Genomic DNA, 6,000 nt, shown 5'->3' with positions numbered 1-6,000 from the left:
ATTTCGACAATGGTAAAACAAAAGCAGCAAAGCCGCCCGATGCGCCGACATCCCGATAGGAGCTGCACATATCTCGTTCTCAGGGCAACACCGGATGAGACATCCTACGAGTAAAACCAGACCTCGAGTTTCCACGAGGTGGCCCCGCAGTCTACTCAGTTCGGACCAACACTTAGAGAAGCACTGGCCCGGGGGGGTTAAAATAAGATGACCCTCGAGAGAGCGACTCCCTAGGGAAAAGAAATAGGCTGAGCAAATGATAAAACCAAGGTTGGGCCTTGCTGGAAGAGTTTTATTCAAAGCGAACTGTCAAGAGGGTCCCATAAATCACCCAACCGTGTAAGGAACGCAAAATCCGGGAACATAACACCGGTATGACGGAAACTAGGGCGGCAAGAGTGGAACAAAACACCAGGCATAAGGCCGAGCCTTCCACCCTTTACCAAGTATATAGATGCATTAATAATATAAGAGATATTGTGATATCCCAACATAAACATAATCCAACATGGAGCAATCTTCATCTTCACCTGCAACTATTAGCGCTATAAGAGGGGCTGAGCAAAGCGGTAACATAGCCAAACAACGGTTTGCTAGGAAGGGTGACAAAGGTTAGAGGTTCATGGCAATTTGGGAGGCTTGAAGAGCAAGTGAATAGGTAGCGGAGCAAAGCGATAGAACGAAGCAACTAGCATAGCAATGATAGTAATGAGATCCAAGGTGACGGTCATCTTGCCTGAAATCCCGCTAGGAAGAAGAACGAATCCATGAAGAAGATGAAGCCACGAAGACGAACGAATCCTCACGATCGCAACGACACGGGAACTATCGAGAAGAAGCACACAACATGGTAAACACATCACACAGGAACAAGGCATGATGCTCAATCAAGAATGATGCATGACAAGGCTACATGAAGCTACTCATGACAAGAGATGATGCATACAAGAACAACACATCAAGGCAAGTTTAAATGAGGCCGAAAACAACATATAACAATTCCGGTAAGTCCTCATATGCAAATTTCGAAATTGGTCCAGAACTGAATAAGCATTAAGTTGAAGTTGTTAAACAGCAAGTTAAAGAGCACCATGATGATCTACACGAAATTCTAGTCAAGTTACATATAAAGTTCATTAGATTCGGAGCTACGGCCTAGAAGATATGATCAAAACAAGTTAAACATGGCATTGATGCAAAATGCATACAAACATCAAGCAAACGCCTCAAAACAAGGATGCAACATGATAATATGCGACTACATGCAAAACTGAGCAAGTTACATGTAGAGCATGCTCAAAACCGAGCAACGGTGCAACACATACACTCCAAACAATACATGGAAACAATCTGACCCAAAACAGCAACTAGGCATATAGCAATCACCAAAATAATATGCTACAACAACTCAACATGAAAATAAAAGGCATGGGCATGAAGTACAGGTAAAGCATGACAAAACATGAACACTGAGCTATCTCCAGAAATCACTAGAACATGCTCAAAAGGACATGGCAAGATTGCAAATAATAACAGGTTCACAGACTTAGCAAAAATACTGGACATGACAGAAATAACATCAGGTAGCAATGTTCAGAGCACGAAATCAACATGTTACAGGAACTTAACATGGAAAAACAAGGCATGGCATGAATCTACTCAAAGCATATAACAAAAGTCTCTTACTGACCATAAGCCAAAAAGGACCAGAAGATATGATGCCAAGCATGTAAACATAGCAAGTTTCGTTAACAGGTTCCAGACTTAGCAGAAAACAGAGCATGGCAGAAACTATAATATGAATGCATGTTGGTGAGCTTGATGCACTCACTACAGAGCAATGCATGATAAACCAAGCATACCTACAGCAAGATGGCATGTTTATGAAGCTATCCATGGCAAGAACAAAAGCATAGCATGTATGTATCAACTATAACGAGCTTGGCAAAAATGAATATCATGTTAAGAATCTGCCAGAAATATTTTATAGCAAAAGTAGAGCAAGATTGAGTCATGCTATGGCACTCCATAATTGCAAACAAGGGCAGGAATTGATCTATTACAACAATATCTACAAAACATCCTTACTGAACATCTCCAAAATATGCATGGATCTCTCTGTAGCATCAAGTTTACATGGCAACAAAATAACAGCAGACAAAGACTTAGAGAAATCACTAAGTCCCTGAAATCAAAAACATTACGGAGCCTATTTTGCATGCTTGTGCTAGTCACCACAGAGATCACAAAAATACATGGACTACACCACTGGAAATATGGCATGGCATACTTCAAAACACATGTAGAGCTCATGCTCAAAAGATGCACAGATTAAATGATATAAAAATAACAAATCATCAAGTTCTGCTATGAACCAGAAGATAACAGCAACTAGCACTCTTGCAACGATGATTAGGGCATCAAGATGACCTCTAATGAACATGGTGCAATTGAATAAAATGTAGAGCATCACGAGGCGAACATTTCGATATATTATATGCTCCAAACAGATTAGCAAGAACAAAGATACGCTAGGTCAAACATGCTCACTTAACATAGAAAAATCTGGGACTTGGTCATATTACTGAAAAAACGGAGTGGGCGCAAAAAGACTAAATGTCGCCCGGACGAGGGATAGGGCTGGCGGGGTGCTCACCTAGTGGGCCGCAGGCCCAGATCAGTGGAGGAGGCGGCCTGGCAGGCCGGCCGAAGCTGGGCCGGGGCGCCTTGGCTGGGCCTTGGCGGGGCCCACGCGGCACTGGGGCGGCCCCGAGCGGCTGCTCGTCCTCCTCCTCGTGCGCCCGCACGAGCACGCAGGAGGGAGGCGGCCATGGCAGTTCGGCGGCGCGGGAGGAGGGTCCGGCGGGGCTAGCGTGGCCGGCGAGGCCCGGATCCGGCTGAAATCGGTGGAGGCCGACGCGGGGACTCCAGATCCGGTGAAGGGGACAGCGACGGGGCTCCGGGAGGTCATACTACTTTGCCAGCCAAGCTATTCTTGATGTCTCACAAGGGAAACCAAGCGCGCACATCGTTGACTTTGGCATCGGCTTCGGCTTTCCGTGGCCATTAATGATTCAGAAGTTTGCACAGGAAGAAGAGGGAGCCCCTAAGCTTCGGATCACAGGTATAGACGTTTGTCAGCCAGGTTTCCGCCCCAACGAAATGATCGAGGAGACAGGGAAGCGGTTGGCTTATTATGCAAACATGTTCAAGGTACCATTTCAGTATCAGGGCATTGCCGCCTCAAGATGGGAGACCATTAAAACTGAGGATTTTAACATTGAGGAGGATGAAGTTCTCATAATCAACTGCATGTACCGGATGAGGAACCTCGGACATGAAACCGAAGCCATAAATAGTGCAAGGGACAAGGTGCTCAAAATGATGAGGATGATGAACCCAATGATTTTCATTTCAGGCACCGTAAATGGGTTACGCAGTTCTCCCTTCTTCATAAAATGTTTCAAAGAGGTAATGTTCCATTACTCTTCAATGTTTGACATGCTTGATTCAAACGTTGCTCCACGGGATAATGAAGCAAGAAAGATGATTGAGAGGATGATATTTGGGAAGCATGCGCTTAACATCATAGCATGTGAGGGTGCAGAAAGAACTGAGAGACCAGAAAGTTACCGACAGTGGCACGCAAGGTGCCTCAAGGCCGGGTTCCAGCAGCTTCCTGTCGATCCAGCCATCTTAAGGATAATAGCATACATGAAGAACACGTTTTGGCATGAGGAATTCTTTGCTGTTGAAGACCGCGGTTGGCTGCTACAAGGATGGAAAGGGAGAGTAATTTATGCAATATCTAAATGGAAACCTGACGAAACATACGATGGTCAGTAAGATTCAAACTGTTTTTCAAGTGAATCTGGTGATCTTTTAAACGAATATTAACTATGTGTACTTGGTCATTGTCTGTTTTATATAGTGAACGAAAAGGCGACTGCAATTAATTTCTGATGAATAAAGTGTATTGGGCCTTCAAGACATGAGATAAGTGGAAATACCATACCTAGACACTGATTTGCTGTAAAGTGGGTAATTGCGCTGAATACCTCTCCAAACTGGCGATATGGAAGATGAGAGGATTGTAATTTCTGATTTGAAGACGGCAACTGGACTTAATCTAAACTGGAAACCAATAGAATGCAGTAATGTTGACATATTATTACTCTCTCCATATCACAACTTGGTGGGTGACGTTTTGGACATGTCTTCTGTCAAACTTCTACTCCCTCCATATCACAACTTGGTAGGAGTACTTCTTAAACTACGAATACCATTTTGATCATTCAGATTGGAAATTCGAAAATCATATGTACAGTTTTTTTCTCAACAAAGACGTGGACGAGATTATGTCAGCAGTGTGAATAGACAGTCTGTATCCTCTGAACTGTATCTTCTCTGTTCTCCCCCTTTCCCGAAGCCTGTCTCTTTCTCTCTCTATGCCAGACTCCAATCTCCCCTGTACCTCAGATTCATGCATAATTAGTGAGTAGTGATTCCCAACCGAGCTCGGGACATCACAGATTAGGGGGTGACTGCTAAATCACTAGGGCGACAGAGACACGGGGGGTCAGAGAGGGGGGAGGGACGGACCTTGGACTTGGAGGCGGGTGCAGAGTGTGGGGTGGAGGCCGAGGTGGTGAGGTCGGCGAAGGAGCGCGAGGAGAGGTGCCCCTACGCCTGCGCATTCGCCGCCGCCGCCAGCGACCTGCCGGGCTTCCTCTTGGCGGCCATGGAGACAAGAGAGGTCGCGGAGGAGAAAGAGAGAGGGACGAATTCCGCCTTCGTAAAGCGTTTACGCACTCGCTGATTTTGTTTTTAGTAGAACTCGGTGATTTTTTTTTAGGTGAAGTAGAACTCGCTGATGTGCTGAGTCGTGTTTTAACTGGACCTGGGCCGTGAGCTGTGTCTGGTTAGGCCCACCCTATCAGGCCTCACCTCGCAGAAAGCAAAAGAATCACCCACTTCCGTCCTACTCCCTCGGCTGTGTGTAGAGATGCGGGTGGTAATTATGTTGAAAGTTCCTCTTTGGTTATTGAGGGAGTGAGCAATGCTGCAACCATGGAAGCAATTGCCCGCCGGGAAGCTCTCTCCTTAGCAGATGATCTGATGATACAGAACTTCGTGGTAGAGTTAAAGATATAGATAATTTTTTCTATAGACTTGGTCAAAGATATAGATAAATCTTGTGCCTCGGCCCAATAAAATTCTGAAATTTCAAAGACCCATTCAAATTGCATAACAAATGTGCAAGTTTAGTACTCCCTACATCAGAAATATATTAGGCATGATTGCTCAGGGCTGGCTTTGACCATTGGTAAAGTTATTAACAATATATGAGATGTATGTTGTAAAAATTATATCATTATAAACTCTTTTCACATACAGATTTTATGGTATATTTATTTGTAACATACACATCATATATTATTGCTCTACCCGGTGGTCAAAGACAACCTCAAAAAATGTATTAGACCATATATATTTGGATGGTGAGATTACCATACTGCTAGTTGAGAAAGAGTAGCACCAATATAAAATTTGGGTTGTTCAACCACCCCTTGTAGAGAGAGAAAAGAGTAACAACGCGTGTCTTCGCTCACTCGCTTCATGCAAAAGCGAGTGGGCCACGTCACGTGAATTGAGTTCGAACTTGAGCTATATTATATGCCTGTTCGAAGAACACATATTTTGCATGGCAGTGCACGACCTAGCTCTAGGTGTACATGTCAATACTCGAGCTTGTTGTGGACACGCTTTCTATTTTCAAAGAGATCTTCCACCATGCGTTAGTTGCATTGCTTCACTCTCCTAGGCGTCCTCTCTGTGTAGAGGAAATGCAAAGTAGAGAGACTATACAAAATACACATAGTAGTAGACAGAACACACATGTTGACCTACTGGAGACCCCTTTCTGGCGACCACATGCACAATCATCTTGGGGAGCAGCCTGTTCAAAACCGAGTCCCTCGAGAACCTACACCTGGTGAG

The 6,000-nt window shown here is 44.5% G+C and overlaps 1 long non-coding RNA gene across 1 annotated transcript; it reads right to left on the bottom strand.

The window, feature by feature from the left end:
• Nucleotides 1-756: 756 nt before the first annotated feature.
• LOC123179952 (uncharacterized) lies at nucleotides 757-4,809 on the bottom strand. Its single transcript, XR_006490629.1, has 4 exons — nucleotides 4,603-4,809; nucleotides 4,016-4,468; nucleotides 3,634-3,771; nucleotides 757-825 (listed from the first exon to the last, which is right to left on the bottom strand). It is a non-coding gene; the product is annotated as an uncharacterized lncRNA (long non-coding RNA).
• Between the last annotated feature and the right edge of the window lie 1,191 nt (nucleotides 4,810-6,000).

The sequence above is a fragment of the Triticum aestivum genome, chromosome 1D (assembly GCF_018294505.1).
Source record: "Triticum aestivum cultivar Chinese Spring chromosome 1D, IWGSC CS RefSeq v2.1, whole genome shotgun sequence".
Taxonomy (NCBI): domain Eukaryota; kingdom Viridiplantae; phylum Streptophyta; class Magnoliopsida; order Poales; family Poaceae; genus Triticum; species Triticum aestivum.
Note: the sequence above shows the minus strand (reverse complement) of the source record. Positions and strands in the feature narration are given on the sequence as shown.